The sequence below is a fragment of the Globicephala melas genome, chromosome 2 (genome assembly GCF_963455315.2).
Source record: "Globicephala melas chromosome 2, mGloMel1.2, whole genome shotgun sequence".
Taxonomy (NCBI): Eukaryota; Metazoa; Chordata; class Mammalia; order Artiodactyla; family Delphinidae; genus Globicephala; species Globicephala melas.
In genome coordinates, this window is record NC_083315.2 from 63,278,365 (window position 1) to 63,296,081 (window position 17,717).

Sequence of the window (17,717 nt, forward strand, 5' to 3'; positions counted from 1 at the left end):
GGATCGTTTTTCCAAGAGGGTAGATAGAATTGAATCCAGCAAGGAACCAGAACCTGTGCCATCACTGTCAGGCGTGAGTGAAATTGCAGCTTGCCCTCTGTCTCCTATTGCTGACGATCCTTCAGCTCTACTGTCTCCCACCTCCTCTCCCCCCTCCAGTAACGCTTCTTGCCTGTTCACTCGATGTCAGCCCCTGTATGCCAGCTGTTGTACTGTACTACTGTACTTTGCAAAGTACTGTACTGTAAGATTTAAAATGTTTTCTTTATTTATTTTTATTTTTTTGCGGTACGTGGGCCTCTCACTGTTGTGGTCTCTCCCGTTGCGGAGCACAGGCTCCGGACGCGCAGGCTCAGCGGCCATGGCTCACGGGCCTAGCCACTCCTCGGCATGTGGGATCTTCCCGGACCGGGGCACGAAACCGTGTTCCCTGCATCGGCAGGCGGACTCTCAACCACTGCGCCACCAGGGAAGCCCTTTATGTATTATTTTTGTGAAAAGTATTTTGTAAACCTATTACAGTACAGTACTATATAGCCGATTGTGTTAGTTGGGTACCTAGGCTAAATCTGTTGGACTTACGAACAAACTGGACTTACGAACGCGCCTCAGAGCATATGTAGAGGACTTACTGTACAAGGAAAACTACACTGCATAATGATAAAAGAGCCAATTCACAAACAAGACAGAGCAATCCCAAATGCGTATGTACCCACAACAGAATTTCAGAATACAAAAAACAAAAACTGATAGATCCAAATGGAGAAATGACAAATCCACAATTAGAGCTGAAGACCTCAAAACTCCTCTCTCTGTAATTGATAGTATAAGTAGAAAGAAAATCAGCAAAAACAGAAGAACTGAGCAATGCCATCAACCAATGGAATCTAACTGATATTTGTAGACCCCTCCACCCATCAGCAGAATACACATTCCTTTCAAGTACACATGGATCATTTGGGGGCTCATTTGCACAAAACAACTCTTCCCCAAGGGAACAAATGGAGATGTGATGGATGGTGAGAGTATAGCAGTGGAGAGGCATTTTCTAACTTCACAGTCTAGCCTCCCAGAGGACGCTGTGGGACCATGGGCAGTGCAAACTTTGAAATGAAAAGGCAGTTCTCATTTTAATCCAATTGCAAGCAGCTTAAACAATCGAGCACAAATTCATTTGCATAGAATTGTTGAAACAAGTTTGATCTGATCAGACCAGGGCTGCAGGTTTGTAGGTGTCTGGTTTTGAAACACAAAATCCAGTATTTACTTTCAGTCTCTGAAATACATTTTAAAAATGTTGTTCATACAAATTACCGTTCCACTTCAGTTTTACTATTAATTGTATTATAACTTGTATTCTCATTCAGTTTCGACACCTTTTTGTTGTCCTCCTGTACTAGTTTGCCATTTGGATAAATAAGTATGATTAGGTAACCGTTCAGGTGGCTCCTAGGTCACCAACATAGTTCTGAATTTATTCATTTTTGCACTGTCCATCAGTATCAAATTATGATTTAATCCAGAAATTATTTGAAAAAAATATGAAAAGGTTTTTATTAGAGAGCTATATTCAGATCATGGAAAGATGGTTCAACAGTTCATGAGTCAACATATTTTCCATAAAAGCAGCACCACCTTGGGACAGAGTCCCCACAGATCTGGAGAAATCATTTCTCTTTGAAAATGTCTGCTGTTGTAGGTCTAGCTCCTCATTAATTACTTTTGATGAAGCAATTCAAATCTGGGTAATGACCCCATGAAAAAAGACGTTCTCCCAAAAGACCAGTGAAAAGGTCAGAGCCTGGTCATGTAGTTCACTTTCACTGAGGAAATCTCTTCTCTAGATGACTGGGGAAATTTTTTTTTTGCAGACAACCTGCCTCAACTTGATTAAAACTTAGGAAATTCAACAGTGTAAGAAATAATTTTAATGCTGAGAGAAATCTGTAGACGAATGGACATTACAGATTGCTGAATCAGTAAAGAGCTTGCTTTGGATTTTATATACCTCTTAATGATCTATGAAAGCAAAAGGTAAATTATAAGATATAATGTATAATGACATCTATAATCTATCCATCTCTTTTTTTCCTCCATAAATAGTTAATAATGTATTTTTTAAGCAATGGTGCCAGATCTGGTTTAAACTGGCTAAAGCTGGTTTTAATCAGCAAGGGCAACACTACTGAAATCAGAGCTGATTTGATCCAACTTGAATCAAGCTACTTTGACAAATGTGATTTTATCTTTTAATTTTTATTGGAGTATAGTTGCTTTACAATGTTGTGTTAGTTTCTGCTGTACAGCAAAGTGAACCAGTTATACATATACATATATCCCCTCTTTTTTAGATTTCCTTCCAACAAATGTGACTTTAAACTGGTTTAATTTAGTTAGAATCTGTTTGCTCTGCTAAAAATCATTTTTTATTTATTTTTTCCCTAATACGAAGCAGTGTCACCTGGCTGAATGCAGTTTCCTCCTTCTGAACCACTGTGACTCAATTCATGTTGGTCTGACCCAGTAAGGACAAGTTAGAACCAGGCTCATCTGGTCTCAATCATCATGAATTGCTCTGAATCTAATTTGTCCTAAGTTGGAATGTTTTATCCTGCTTGACCTGGGTTTATCCAATTTGAACCAGGAATGTTGGTTTTGACCTGGTTAGAACCAGTTAAAAACTGATTTTGACCCACTTGCAATCTGTTTGCTACTTTGGTTACTGCTGAGAACAAGTTGGTTTCTGTTAGAAATCTGACATTCAGAAATGGCTCAGCTAGTCAGAGCCTACTGTGAACCACACTTATTCAGATGAAGTCAGAACTCTTCAGTCTAATCTGAAACACTGAAAAAAAAAAATGGGGATGAAAAAACCTATAGGTTAGGGATTAAAAGGGGTGGGGGAGAGAATGGAAGATATTGCATCTATACTTTTATAGATATAGGTTAAAATGGGAGACTCAGGGTCAACAGATGATTTTTTAAAATATGGATCGGGCTTCCCTGGTGGCACAGTGGTTGAGAGTCCGCCTGCTGATGCAGAGGACACGGGTTCGTGCCCCGGTCCAGGAAGATCCCACATGCCGCGGAGTGGCTGGGCCCGTGAGCCATGGCCACTGAGCCTGCACGTCCGGAGCCTGTGCTCCGCAACGGGAGAGGCCACAACAGTGAGAGGCCCGTGTACTGCAAAAAAAAAAATATATATATATATGGATCAAGGTCCCAGAAGAGGTATGAGGGCCTAGAATAAAGAGACTGGGTCAGAAACCAAGTAGGGACAAAGGCATGTTGCAATTAGATTGGAGGGAGACGGGAATTATATGGATGTGGTATCAGTTTTAATAGCATATGAAGACAATTTTAATTTTTATCACAGCACTGTGACTTTGGTTAAACGATTTATGTAGCTGATTATATTCTTTTGACAATTCTATCAGTTTCCCAATAGCTACAGTTTTCCCCCTTGAGGCATCTGGAGAGCACACTCACATCTGTGTCCTATCCTCATCATACCACACTTGTCCCTAAGGAAGGATGTGAGGACGAGAGAAGGGCTAGAGGCCGCAAGCGAAGACAAGTTGCCAGAGTTCACAATGGCCCCCTCAGGAGACCCTACTGAAAGGACTCATGTTCTGGACTTGTAGCAGATTATCACCTCTTCACCACTTCCTGCTGTCATGTAAGAAAGTGTCAGGGCTGTGGCAAAGGCAATCATCACCAGCCCTTCAGTAGAAGTGACCCTCGTGTTAGGGTGATCATATGTCCTCACATGCCGAAGACAATTATGGTTTACATCTCAGTTCCCAATGTCATTATTAATAGTGGCTCCTATCTCTCCCTAAGTTGTTCCAGTTTGGGCAACAAATTATATGATCAAGCTACCTGAGGCCCTATCTCCTCCTGCCTACGACTCTCTACTCCTTTCTCTTTTCTCTTCTGCAGAGATTGCATCCATTCTCATAGCTTAAAATTCCCTCTCTCCAGAATTTTCATCTCCATCTTTTTTTCCCTGGGATTCAGTTTGTAATCTCCACTGGATATTAAAATAATAATTCACTTGGTGCTGGTAGAAATGACCCAGAACCGACAGGTGTTGTTTCGGCCTCATTCACCTCTGCCACCCAGAAACGTGTCACCTGAGTACTTATTGAGCCCAGTCCCCACACTGAAAAGAAAGATGGGAAATATTTGTTGCCATGTTGGAAAATAAAAGGGTATTTGCACATGTTGCTAGGGTTCCTCTGGAAAACATCCATCCAAGAATTGTTCCAGAAATTCCACTTCAAGGTGTGTGTTTCTTTAAGGAAACATTGCGCTGCTGAGAAGGAACACCCTGCAAGGTGTCACTAGCTGTAGGCATTGCTACGGCAGATGGGCCTTATTGTGGAACAGCAAAGGAAGAGCCATGGGGGAAACACATGAGCGGGCAGGGCACCCGCTCCACCTCTGAGGAAGCTGTAATCAGATAGCTGACACATTTCCAGAGTGTGCTCTTTAAAGACACCAACTTCTCAGGCTCCAGACCCACAGCAAAGACATGCTGGAAGGAGAGACGTGCTCCACGCCAGGATCAGGAACCAGCCCACATTTCGGCTTGAGCCCCGAGCTCCCACTCTAGGCTGATTTGCTCCAACCTAAGCCCTTGAGAGAATCGAGGTGCTTGCCTCCTTTGGGAGCCTGAGAAGAAGCTTGGAGTCAGGTCAGAGGTGGCGGTCAGCAGAGGCTGACATGCCAGCCTGGAAATGGGCAGCTTGTCCAGAGTCAAGTTTGGGCTGATTCAGAAACCTCGCCTGTGGAAAGAAGGGGATGAACTCCAGTGGGAATTTCTGAAACATGAGCTCATATTCACCTAGGAGAAGGAAGTGCTTGAGGTATGTCTATTTTTCTTTTTTTTTTGACTATGAAATATGGGCCAAACTCCATTGACAAAATGGTTTAAGACCTTTTATTGGAAAAATAAAAGTTAAAAGAGAAAAGAGAACTTGCATGGGTTGAACACCCACTGAGGGCTAGGCTCTGCTGGGTACGGTAGAGAGTGGAGTTTATTGGATCTTTACACAAACATCCAAGGGGGAGCGGCAGCTGACCTGGAGTGTCTTTAGTCAGGTATTTAATTCACCTCTCTGAGCTTTGGTTTTCACACGTGTGGAATGGACTGACACGCCCCAACCAGTGTGCACTGCAGGATGATTCAAAACATTAAATGAAATCATGGCAGAAGCTGTGAAATGTCCAGCTCATTGAAATGTAATTTAACTTAAATTTGGAGGGAGGTGGGCTGACTCTTCCGCTGACTCCTGGATGTTGTTCTGCTCAAGAGTTTTAGGAGAGGTGGTCTGTCATGAGTCAGGTAGACACTGAGATGAGGATTCCAGCACTTATAACTTACTTGGGGGGTGAGCTCAGGAAGCATGTGAGAGAGACAGGAGGTGAGACAGGGAAGAAAGGAAAGCTGATGACGGGTGTGTTAATGAGTGTGTTACCACTGTAGGCAACTGGGGCTCAGTCCTGCTGGGGACCCTCTGGGAAACTGTGGAACATAATTCACCTGGCACCTCTGGCCTGTCCCCTACTGGTAACGAAGCACATTCTTGGGCTGGAAATTGTCCTTAGGCAGAGACCTGGGAAAACATTCCTTGTGAGGAACTGTCTACCAATGAACTCTAGGGCAGACCCAGGGGCTGTGGGTGGGGGACCTGGAGCATCTCCTAAAGAGAGTCGCACCCTCTCGTCCAGAGAAGGAGGAAGGAAGAGCAGCAAAAATGAAGCTGGAGAATTAAGACAGCAGGAGAACACATGGAGTTTGCCCCATGTCAAAGCCTAGATTCCAAAGATTGGAAACCTGGGCCTCCAGGAGTACAGTGCTTCTCTCTCATCCCACTTGTACTCCTCCCCTTCTCCACCCTCTACCCCACATTTGAAATAGGAATCCATTTATAGGGGCAGGGCAGGAGAATTGGAGGCCGAGAGTCCTCACAACTCTTTCCTAAGCAATCATGGCTCTTCAGCCCCATTAGACAATGGAAGGAGCACTTCATGGTGCCCACATGCAGAATTCTTAAGCAGGGGACCTTAAATTGATTTCATTGGGACTTTAACTGGTAGGGAAGCTGCTTTCCTTGGGGGCAGTATAATCTAGTGGTTAGGAGCGGGAGCTTTGGAGTGAGACCAGGCTGGGTTCAAGGTCCAGTTCCATCCCTTTGTAGTTGTGTAAACTTAGGCAAATTTTCTTCATCTTTTTACGTGGAAGTTTCCTCATCTGTAAAACTGGGTAAAATACCAGTAAAGTCTCAAAGGGTTGCTGTGAGAGTTAAATGAGTACGTAAAGCCCTTATCACAGTATCTGGTACATAGTAAATGCTCAATAAGTTCTAGCTATCATTATTTCTCACTCATTTAACAAACACTTCTTGAGCCTCTTCCATGTGTCAGGCCCTATTTCAGGTACTAGTGACACACTGGTGAACAAGACAGACTCAATTCTCGCCATGAAATTTAGAGGCAGACAAGAAGCAAGTAAACAAATTAATAAACCTTATAATATCAGGCAATAATAAGTGCTTGAGATCTACGTAATGTGAAGAAGTAAGAATGCAAAAGATCCTGGGCAGCATTCTAGGCAGCAGGTATAGGAAATATGAAAGCCATGAGGTGAGAATAAAGTTAGTGGGTTGAGAAAAAGCAAGAAGGTTGGTGTAGTGAGAATAGGAGGGCAAGAGAGAGAAGTGAGAGTGAGAGGCAGCCATGGTAAGGACTTGGGTTTCATTCTAAGTTTTGAGCAGGGGTTGACATGATTTGATTTGCATTTTAGAAATATCCACTTGGGTGGCCATGAAGAGAACAGACTGGGGGAGGGATGGCAAGAGAGGAAGCAGAGAGATGAGTTATGAGGCTATTGGAGTGGCTCCAGAGAGTGATGGGCGTGGCTCAGACAGGTGACATCACTAAGAGTGGTGAGAAGTGGTTGAATCCGGGATGTATTATGCAGATGGAACCAACCAAACTCACTGATGGTTTAGATGTGGAACGCAGGGTAAAGAGAAAACTCAATTACAACTCATAGGCTTGGAGCTTGAGCATCTAGGTAAATGGTGGTGCCCTTGACTGAGAGAGGGGCGAACTGGAAAAGACACAGGCATGAGGAGGGGTTCTGGTGGGAAATTCAGAGTTCTATTTCGGACGTACAAACTATGAACTGCCCAGCAAGTGTCCAAGTGGGCATGGTAAGAAGGTATTTGGCTTAGGGGAGAGGTCAGGGCTGGCAACATGTTTGGGGGTCTTTAGAGTATGAACAGTATTTAAAATCACGAGACTGGGTAAGATCACCTAAAAGTGAGGGGAGATAGAGAACAAGTCTGATGACTGAGTGCAAGAACACCCCGACATTTAGAGGGAAGAAAGGGGAGGAGAAGCCAGTAAGGGGCATGGAAGAGTAATCAGTGTATAAGTAAGCCAGGAGAATGGGCTACCTCAAATTCAAGAAAAGAAAGCGTTTCCAGAAGAAGGAAGTGACCTCCTGCATTAAATGCTTATGAGAGGTCAACTGATATGAAGATAAGAGATGACCAGTGCATTTAGCAAGATGAGAGTTGCTAATGTGCAACTGGGGCTGGTTTTCACATTTTCTGTGAGAATTCTGGCTTCATTATTACCGTGGAGACTAGAGCCTGACTGAAATGGGTCAAAGAAAGAATAGGAAGAGGGGAAGTAGAGAAAGGAGCAACAGCTGTTTTGAGGAGTTTTCCTATAAAGAAAGCAAAATAAATAAAAAATAGATAAAGAACTGGAAGTCGAGAAGAGATTTATTTATTTTTTAATATCTTAAGGGACATTACAACATATTGATATGCCAATGGGATAAACTGCTAGAAATGGGAAAGTTAATGATACCAGAGAAAGATGCAAAGTCCTTGAAAGGAAAGAAGGGATAGGACCCAGTCAACAGGTGGTGGGTTGCCCTGGCCAGAGGCAGAGGCAGAGGCAGAGACAGGTCATCCTTTGCAACAGGAAGAAATGCAGAGTATACAAATACAGCTACATGAAATATTTCTGTATGCTTAGGGAAATTGTTTTTTTTTCCTCTGGAAAGTTTCTGTGATTTCAACTTAAGCACCTATTCAGTGGGTCAGCTGGGGCTGGAGGTTTTGTGCTGCCTGCCACGCAGTGATTTGGGGTTCAGAGGCAATCTCAAGAAAGCAAAACCAGGGGACCTGAGGTTACAGACCACATTCTTTTCCATTCTTGTAGGCCTTAAAAAATGTTGGATTGGCTTGAGTTACGAGAAACTAAAATACACTTGTTGAAGACCTCCTTAAAAGATATTTACAGGGGCTTCCCTGGTGGCGCGGTGGTTGAGAGTCCGCCTGCTGATGCGGGGGACACGGGTTCGTGCCCCGGTCCGGGGGGGAACCCACATGCCACAGAGCGGCTGGGCCCGTGGGCCATGGCCACTAAGCCTGCATGTCTGGAGCCTGTGCTCCGCAACGGGAGAGGCCGCGGCAGTGAGAGGCCTGCGTACCGCAAAAAAAAAAAAAGAAAAAGAAAAAGATATTTACAGATGGTGCAGAAAGCCATTAATTCTGGGGAATGAATATAGCTCCCACAGTCTACTGAGCAAATCTGTCTGCAGATGGGAAACGTGTAAGGATAGAACCCTCCACCAATGTGGGCTGGGATTGGTCCATCGACTTGTCCTCTGTTCAATAATATGGCATGTTCTTAGTCCTACTTACTGATCTTACCATCTTAGATGGCAAGCTCCCTGAAGGAAGAGGTTGTGTCTTAGTCAGTACTCTATGGCTTCTCCCAACCACCCCAGGTGCACAGCCAGTGTGTGTCAGTGCAAATGATGGGGTCTCTTCTCACAGTCATTGGAGATGGGGAACAGATCCTCTAGATATAAAAGGAGACCTTCTTCACATCATGGTTCCTTAAAGGCTTCTGACCCCAAATACCTCAGATAAAGAGACTTTTGAAGTTAACAATGAGGAAAAGCTGCCAGATAGGAAAGTCGGGAGTTCTAATATACTCCTCTGATCATCTAGCACTTCCTGTAGGGGTAATAATGAGATTTTCCAATTTTCCTACTAAGCTTGTAATGTTGGAAGGATGGGGGGCATGTTAGCCAAAAGTCTTACTCTCAGCCTATCCATCATGAAGAGGCGGAACACGTTGAGTGGTTTCTCTTTTTGGATCTGAAGCTACTTGTAAGAACCCACCTATAGCAACCCATGAAGGTCCATGCTGGGTCAACAATCATGAGTGGTCCCTCGATCCTATTCCACTGTTCAGTGGGGGTGATAAGACTTCTATCAGCAAAAAGCTCTTAGGGCTTCCTGGCCCCTCATGCATGGACATCTCTCTTTCCTTCTCCTACCACTCCCTTAGGTCCTGCGGCCACCAAGACACTTCTGTTCCTTTATTCCCTTCACCTCCACACCCAGGAGCCCCACTTTTCTTTGGCCTTCTATGGGGCCTGTCAGACCCATGGACTATTTTCTTCCAAAGCAAATCAGGACTAGGAAATGTAGAAAACCAGCCCTTGGAGTCAAAAGTCTATAAGATAAACACATCTTCCAGACTTCTGAGAATGACCTCCTCTCAGTATGCCTCCTGTGTACTTCCCAAGGCCCCTTCTCATATCCTCACGGATGTAGGCTATGTCCGCAGAAGGGAATGATGCTGGAGAAATAGGCTCGTCCTGCCAGGAAAGCCTCCACACATGAGTGACTGTCTGGGAACCACAATGCGGTACATGGCAAGTTGCTTTCTAAGACCTTGAACAGCACATACAAGCTGAAAACTTGCTTTTCTCTGTGGGATGGTCCAGAAATGACAGCAGGCTTCTAAGCAATTCTTCATACAAGGTGGTAACTGCAGCTGGAGGAAGGAACCATGAGTGAGCAGTGCCCTCAAGCCTGGATGAGTTTGGTCTTTCAGAGCCAATCAACACATGGGGTTATGGACAGAAAAAGCCACCTTACAGAAGCTGAGGCCCACAGGCCAGTGCATGACTCTGTGTTAATAAATTGCATCAGCATATCTAAGGAAAAAGTGTGTGGAAACCAGGTAAAAGTAGGTCAGCTTGGAATCTAGAAAAACCTCAGTCAGAAAGGCACACTTGGGACAAGCCCATCTACGCCCTGCTGAAGGGGTCTGTCCTGAACTGGACCTGTAGGCCAGTGCATCATCGTCACTCTCCTGCTGGCTTAGGAGTTGAACTGCAAACACCCATGGAGTTCTGAGCAGCAATCACTGATAGATCCCAATACTCCTTCCTTGTCTCTGATCTGCCTCTGCTCCATGATAGGTAAGTAGAGACTGAGAATAGCATGCACATGGGGGTAGGGTCCTGGTACAGGGAAGCAATTACTCTGTGAGACAGGGCACGGGACAGGAACAGTAGGGGTCACCAAGAATAGGTCAACAGAATTATCCAGGCTGGAATCAACACCTTCCTTTGACCCTACCTAACTGAAGAATTTTTCAAATTCTTTAGTGCAGAGGAAGCTGGTCGTTAATATTTTTTAACATCTTTATTGGAGTATAATTGCTTTCCAGTGTGGTGTTAGTTTCTGCTGTATAACAAAGTGACTCAGCTATATGTATACATATATCCCCATATCCCCTCCCTCTTGCGCCTCCCTACCACTCTCCCTGTCCCACCCCTCTAGGTGGTCACAGAGCACCGAGCTGATCTCCCTGTCCGATGCAGCTGCTTGGTCATTAATTTTAGAGCTCAGCCCTATAGTAGGTATGGTTTAGTGTTGTGCGGGGGTCCCCAAGACCACCTCCAGGTTCAGTGATTTGCGAGGACGCACGGAAGTCAGCCTATGGTCGCACTCATGGCTATGATTTATTATAGTGAAAGGATACAGAACCAAGTCAGCAAAGGGAAAAGGCATATGAGAAGTCCAGAGGAAACCAGGTGCAAGCTTCCAAGAGTCCTCTCCCAGTGGAGTCGCATGGGACAAGCTTAATTCCTCCAGCAACAGGTTGTAATAACACATGTGAAGTGCTGTCTATCAGGGAAGCTCATTAGAAACTCAGCGTCCAAGGTTTTTTGGGGGGCTGGTCATACAGACACCCTATTGTATCAACATTCCAGACTCCCAGAAGGAAACCGCGTGTTCAACAATAAACCACATTATACAAACAGGACAGGCACAGTGAGCTACCCTTATCATTTAGGGTGAGTTTCGTATCAGTCTTGGGAACTGTTTACTGGCCACGTTCCCACACATCAGCGAAGGGCCAACATGACAAGTGGGCCTTTCTAAGGACAGCAGCCTCAGGCTTGTTATGGTAACCCTTCTGCACAGGCGTATATAATTAAACTTACATTATCTATACTGTAACAACATAAAGTTCTTATTCAAAAGTATAGGTTCAAACACATCTTTTGCTATCTTCTTAAAGTGCTAAGATAAAGCACTTCTCCAGATAATGCTGTGGATATAGTTTTCTACCAGGAGGACCCCATGTGCTGCTGCCATCGAGAATCTAGTGCCCCAAGTTGGCAACACAGAACCTAAGCTATACCCCGCACCCATTCCCGCCCTGGCCTTCTACCAGCACTGTGCACTGTGACCCCCTCCCGAATTGGACTTTAAAGCAGCCCACCTGACCTGGAACGCTAAATACCGTTCACAGAATATCCCTTTCTCATCCTTCTCTAAACCCAAACTGACCAGCATGGGGATCCCAAGTCCTGGTTCTGAGACCTGGAAGGGTCACAGCCCTCACCCTGAAGAACTGTTTCAGGGACTTTCCTGAAGCTCAGAGAGGAGCCGTTCCTTCTGAGCCACATAAGGCTCCCTTCACATGGCTTCCTCCTTTCTCCATGCTTCAGTCTCTACCCCACCTCTTTCTACAGTGGGGACGTTATTTACTTATTTTCACTTTTCTGAGGCAAGCTGTTACTCTGGCTCAGGCTGGGTCACAGTGAAATTTTTTTTAGACAGTTTCTCAGATATATGAACTCAGCCACCCCGAAAGCAACCTTGAATCTGTGCAATGGTAATGACTCAGTTGCTCTTAGACCCATGGAAGTCCTAATCCCCAGCCCCATTTCACACAGTAATGACTTTTCCCAGTTTATTTTTCTTTTCTTTTTTCAAAGGACAGCGTTTAGGGAAGCAGTGAGGGGAGATTAACCCTCTTGAGTCTAGCTAGCTCAATCAGTCCATTCATGGAAGCCAGATTTGGGTGCCTTTCCACATCCAAGAACATTAGCCCGGTAGGAATTCCCCTTCTGTTTTTTTCTTCCTCCAAATTTAGAATCTGGGCTGTGTGTGGGGCTGGGGGTGTTTCAGGACAAATGACATCATTTAGACCCACAGAAACAGATGTTCAGACTTTCTGTGCTCCATGAACTCAGCTCCGTGCCATCTACTGGAATGGAAACTGACCAGGCCATCCAGAGGGAGTATCTAAGATGAGTGGGTGGGATTGTACTGCTTTTCTTTCATTAAAACAGGAAGGGCCTGGGCTGGAATATGTTAGTGAGGACATCCAGAAATGGGCATGGAAAGCAAGTGCTCAAACCCACAGTAGGTAAAAACTCCAGTCCACTGAGCAGATTTGCAAGCAAGATGCTGAAATAATTTTTCCGTTCCACTTCCCTCCCTTCTCCCCCACCTTCAGAAAGGCACAGGATATTTTTAGCAGGAAAAATAAATGCCTCATAAAAATACCATACAGGGGACAGGGCACCCTCCCACCGGTTTCCAAGAGATCCCTGGAGTGACCATGAAACTAACAGACTTCAAAGCCAGTATTGGGACTGCACTTGCTAGTCCCTCTGCCAGAAACGCTTTCCCCCAGATATCCTCATCATTCACCTTTCAATTTCTTCAGGTCTTAATTCACACGCTACTTTCCTGGTCACTCCTTCAACAAAATATAACCATCCTGACATTTCTGTGGTCCTTTCTTTCCTCTATTTCTCTCCTTAGTGCATGTCACCATTTACCCTACTCTAGTGTAAATGTATTTATCTTGTTTATCTGCCTCCCCACTAGAATCCAAGGTCCATAATAGCACAGATCTTTGTCTCTTTTTCTTTGCTTTTGCTGCTGCATCTCTAGTGAAATCTTTCATTGAATCGTTAGAATGAAGAATGATGAAACTGTGTGCTAAAAATCCACCATCCCTCCTGAGTTCCCTGCCGTATATGTGACACCACTACTTGTCACATCCTCCAGCTCATGCGAGGTCTCCTGAGATGCTCACACCTAACTAGACACTCAGTTGTGCCGCTTCTTCCCCCAACATGGATCTTACTTCTGCCGACTTAATTCAGTCTCTGCTTAAGTCAGAAAACCATGACAAACCTCTCAAAGTGGTGCAGGGCAAGTGGCTTTGACAAACTTCAAACCTCTGCTTCCTCATTTGTAAAGTGGGTGTAGTAACACCCCTTCCATTAGGTGGTTGTGGGGAGCTGAGGTAACCTGTCGATAGCATTTCTCCCAGTGCCTGATACAAAAGTTAACACTGCTTCCCTTCCCTACTGTGTGTGCGCCATTCTGAATGCCTCTGATGGCGGCCAGATTCTCCTGAGGGCCTCTCCCTTCAGTCCCTTCACCGAGCAATCATCTCGTCCACTACTGCACAATTTCTTCAGTTATCCTCCGGTTCAAAAATCCACGTGTTCCTTCCGAAGAAGGAACCTTTCATTGAACCCAACCGCACAGAGTCAAATACAATCAAACCATATGAATTCACGTGGCCAGCACAAACAAGGTGATTTCTTAGCAGGAGGGGCTCAGGAAACCCTCCAGTGAAGATGAGGGCTCCAGCTTCCCACAAAGTGTGTGGTCAGTTCATCATCCGAGCTCTCCGAACCACTTGTAGACCTTCAAGCCCCATGTGCTCTTCCCTGTCTCGGAGCCAGCCTGCAAGTTACCCCCTGAGCCTAGAATACACCTTCACCAATTCAGGACCCTTCAAATAACACCATGCCCTTCAGGACCCATAAGGTAGGCTCTCCTTTGAAAAGCTCGCTGAGCTCCCTCCCAAAGGTGGCTTAGCTGCCCCTCTCCTATGCCCCCACCACCTCATCTGCTCACCCCACCGTGGCATGGACCATGCTGAGTGGCATCTACCTCCTCAACCTGGGCTGTGAGCCCTGGTGGGCAGGGACCATGTCCTATCCCTCCACGTGAACTCAGACAATATTTGGTATATGGTAGGTGCTGAATAAATGCTTTTTGAATAAATGAGCAAGTGAGTAAGTGAAAGAATGTATAATTCAATAAGTGAATAAAGAAATGCAACACTCTACTAAGTGGAGGTGTGTGACGGCATGAAGAGGCTGGAAAAACAGGCCTCTTAGGAACAGACCCAAGATAGTACCCATCCCACAGCCTCCTCTCCCAAGTCATCCCTTCCCCCTGCACACACTTGTTCTCCCTGAGCTGCCTCACCCATCCCGGAGGCTTCCATTCCCATCTGGGTGTCATTGACTCCCGAAGCAATGGTCCCAAATTCTGTGCCAAACTTAAGACAAGCTTTTCTTGCCTAAGGATTTTCCATTTTAATTTTTGAAGACACTGCTTCCTCCATGAGAGATCTCCTGTATCTCTGCATTTGGAGAGTTTGCATTCTGGAAACAAGCAACTCTTTTCGTACAGGCCCGAACCTCCACCAACGGAAAGGCAAATCCTGCTACATCACATTCCAGAAGGATTTTAGCAGGTTTGCTGAAGCTAAAGGCATCCTCTATTCCCATGGGGATGTGGTATTTCACAGTGACAGAGGACAGAGAAGCAAAATTAAAGTTACTTGCCTTGAAATGTAGTAGAAAATGTAAAAACGCGAAGTCTAGATGTGTAGGGCGGGAGCGGGAACTTCTGGCCTCCAGCTCTTGGCTCAATTTTCTTCCAACCTTTGGCAAACACAACAAATCACGGTTACATTAATGAAGAACGATTCTTATCAGTCAGCAATCACCCAGTCTGGAAGTTGTCCAGAGCCCACTGGAAGGCACTTGGGTGGTGAGACATTTTACAAGCACGTTCTCATTGTTCTACTTCATTTCAGAATTCATTCTGGCTTCTTATCTTTCAAACCAATCCTCTTTTTCTCCAGAACCTGTGTTAACTTTTAAAGGGAGTCCTTTGCTTTCCACTCTTATTTTATATTGTTGACTGAAGCCTTAAAGTCACTAGATGTAAGAGCTGGAAAGACCTTGAGAGATTATCTGGTCTACCCCGCTCGTTTTATGGGTGAGGAAACTGTCAGAGGTAACTTTAACTTTGAATTTTATGAGGCCTATTTGTGTTGACAATATGATTGATTGTTCTGCTTCTGAGACTGAAGATTTGCAAGGGAAAATATTAAAAAAAAATCAGTGCTCTTCCTAATGGGTGGGAGCATGGAGTACCAGCTCTCACTGCTGTAATTTTCCTGTACCACATCCTCTGAGGATATAATACAAGATCTCTCTACCTGGTGTAACCCAATCACAGTTGGAAGGGTTGTAGGAAGCTGCTACTCTTCTTAGAGAGGAAAGTATTGAAAGGTAGGAAGTCACTCTCTGTCCCAAGGGTGATTCAGATTGACAGAAGGGACTGCAGACCTCTGAAGCAATAAGATGTCCAGTCAGCTGCACCCACTATTCCCAAAGGGGGTTTCTCTTAGGGGTTCTGGCTGTTTGGACCTCTTTAAATGAATCTGCTCCGGTACACTATAGCTATTAAAGCCCCCTCCCCATTGAGCAGGGAGGCCACAGAAGGTTCCCTGGCAGTGAGGCATGACTTGGTTTGGAAGCAGTCTACATCATAGGCTGTGGTGTATGACACCAGAGAGCTGAAGCTTGGATTCATTCTGGAAAAGGCACAAGGTTCAGAGCTAGAAAAGCAAAAGCAAAATCTCTAAGCAGAGACAATGAAAAAGATCAGGAATGGAGAACTGGTTTCATGTCAACTCTGGCTGGTAGTGCCTGCCTGGAGTACTGTGTTGAGAAGGGCTGTGAGGCTGTGAGATAGTAGAAAGGAGCACTGTTATAGATTAGTGATGCCTGCATTAGGCCCAGGATGAAGAAGAACAGCAAGCATTCTAGACCTTTTCTTTTTCTTTTTTGATTTTATATAAGAATTACATATATACAGTTTTAAAAGTCAAATAGTGCTTCCAAGGTTTATAATGTAAAACAGTAGTCCTTTTCCCACAGTCTTGCCAGCAGGCTCCCTCTCCTCATTGAAGAAACTATCTTTACAATAAACTTGGGTTAGAGGGGACTCTGGAAATATTAAAGTATGGAGATTATTATGAGAAAAATCATGGGTGATTTGAGAGTAAAAGCAAGAAGCTATTGGCCCTATTTAGAGTACATAGGAAATAAAATATAAGGCAGGAAGCTCCCTGACATAGGTCTTGGCAATGATTTTTTGAATCTGACACCAAATGCAGAAGAAACAAAAGCAAAAATAAACAAGTGGAGCTATATCAAACTAAAAAGCTTCTGCACAGTAAAGGACAATGAGAAGACAATCTACTGAATGGGAGAAAATATTTGCAAATCATATACCTGATAAGATAATATCCAAAATATATAAAGAACTCACTCAGTAGTAAAAAAAAATAAACAATCTGATTGAAAAATAGGTAAAAGACTTAAATAGATATTTTTCCAAAGAAGACATACAGATGGCCAATGGGTACATGAAACAATGCTCAATATCACTAATCAAAGGGAAATGCAAATCAAACCAGTGAGATATCACTTCACACCTGTTAGAATAGCTATTATAAAAAATAAGAAATAAGTAGCTGGTGAGGATGTGGAGAAAAGGGAACCCTTGTGCATTGTTGGTGGGGATATAAATTGGTGCAGTCACTATGGAAAACAGTATGGAGGTTCCTCAAAAAATTAAAAATAGAACTACCATAAGATCCAGGAACTCCACTTTTGGGTATTTATCCAAAGAAAAGGAAAACCCTAACTTGAGAAGATATATGTACCCATGTGTTCATTGCAGCATTATTTACAATAGCCAAGAATGGAAACAACTTAAATGTCCATTGATGGATGAAGAGATAAAGAAAATGATATAGATAAATAGATAGATAGATAGAAAATGAAGTCTTATTCAATCATAAAAAATTATGAAGTCTTGCCATTTGGGACAACATGGATGGACCCCAAAGGTATTATGCTAAGTGAAATAAGTCAGACAGAGAAAAACAAATACCATATGATCTCTCTTATATGTGGAATCTAAACAGAAATGAAAACAAAAACAAAAAAACAAGCTCACAGATATGCAGAACAGATTGGAGATTGTCAGAGGCGAGGGGTGAGGGTTAGGAGAAATAGGTAAAGAGGGCCAAAAGGCAACAAAACAAATCAAAACAAACAAAAAATATCCCGCAAGGCTATATTTACATTACATTCATGGAGAACTTCTCCACATAGTCACTCAATAAATATTTAAAGAATGAATAAACACGATTTTAAAATTTCAACTTAATATTCTAAGAATAGAAACAAAGAGTTTTATAGAAAAAAAAGAAAAGAAAATATAAACTCACTTTTATCATCCAACAGGGATGACAAAATGGTAGCGTGGGTTGAATGGTAAACAATATTCACCTGTGGTAGCAAAGCCCTAAACTGACCACTTAACCATCGTCAAGGGAATGGGGTGGGGTCAGTACCTCAGGGGTGGTGGGCATGTCAGTTCCCGTTACTGGTAGAGAGTGGATTGGGTGAA

The 17,717-nt window shown here is 44.0% G+C and overlaps 1 protein-coding gene across 1 annotated transcript in view; it reads right to left on the bottom strand.

Annotated features, from left to right (window-relative positions):
• Positions 1 to 17,717, bottom strand: part of THSD4 (thrombospondin type 1 domain containing 4) — a 628,347-nt gene that overhangs the window by 589,781 nt on the left and 20,849 nt on the right. Inside the window, exon 6 of the mRNA XM_070044883.1 lies at positions 14,789 to 14,887. The gene's annotated coding sequence lies outside the window, so the exon portion shown is untranslated. The remainder of the gene's footprint in view (positions 1 to 14,788; positions 14,888 to 17,717) is intronic.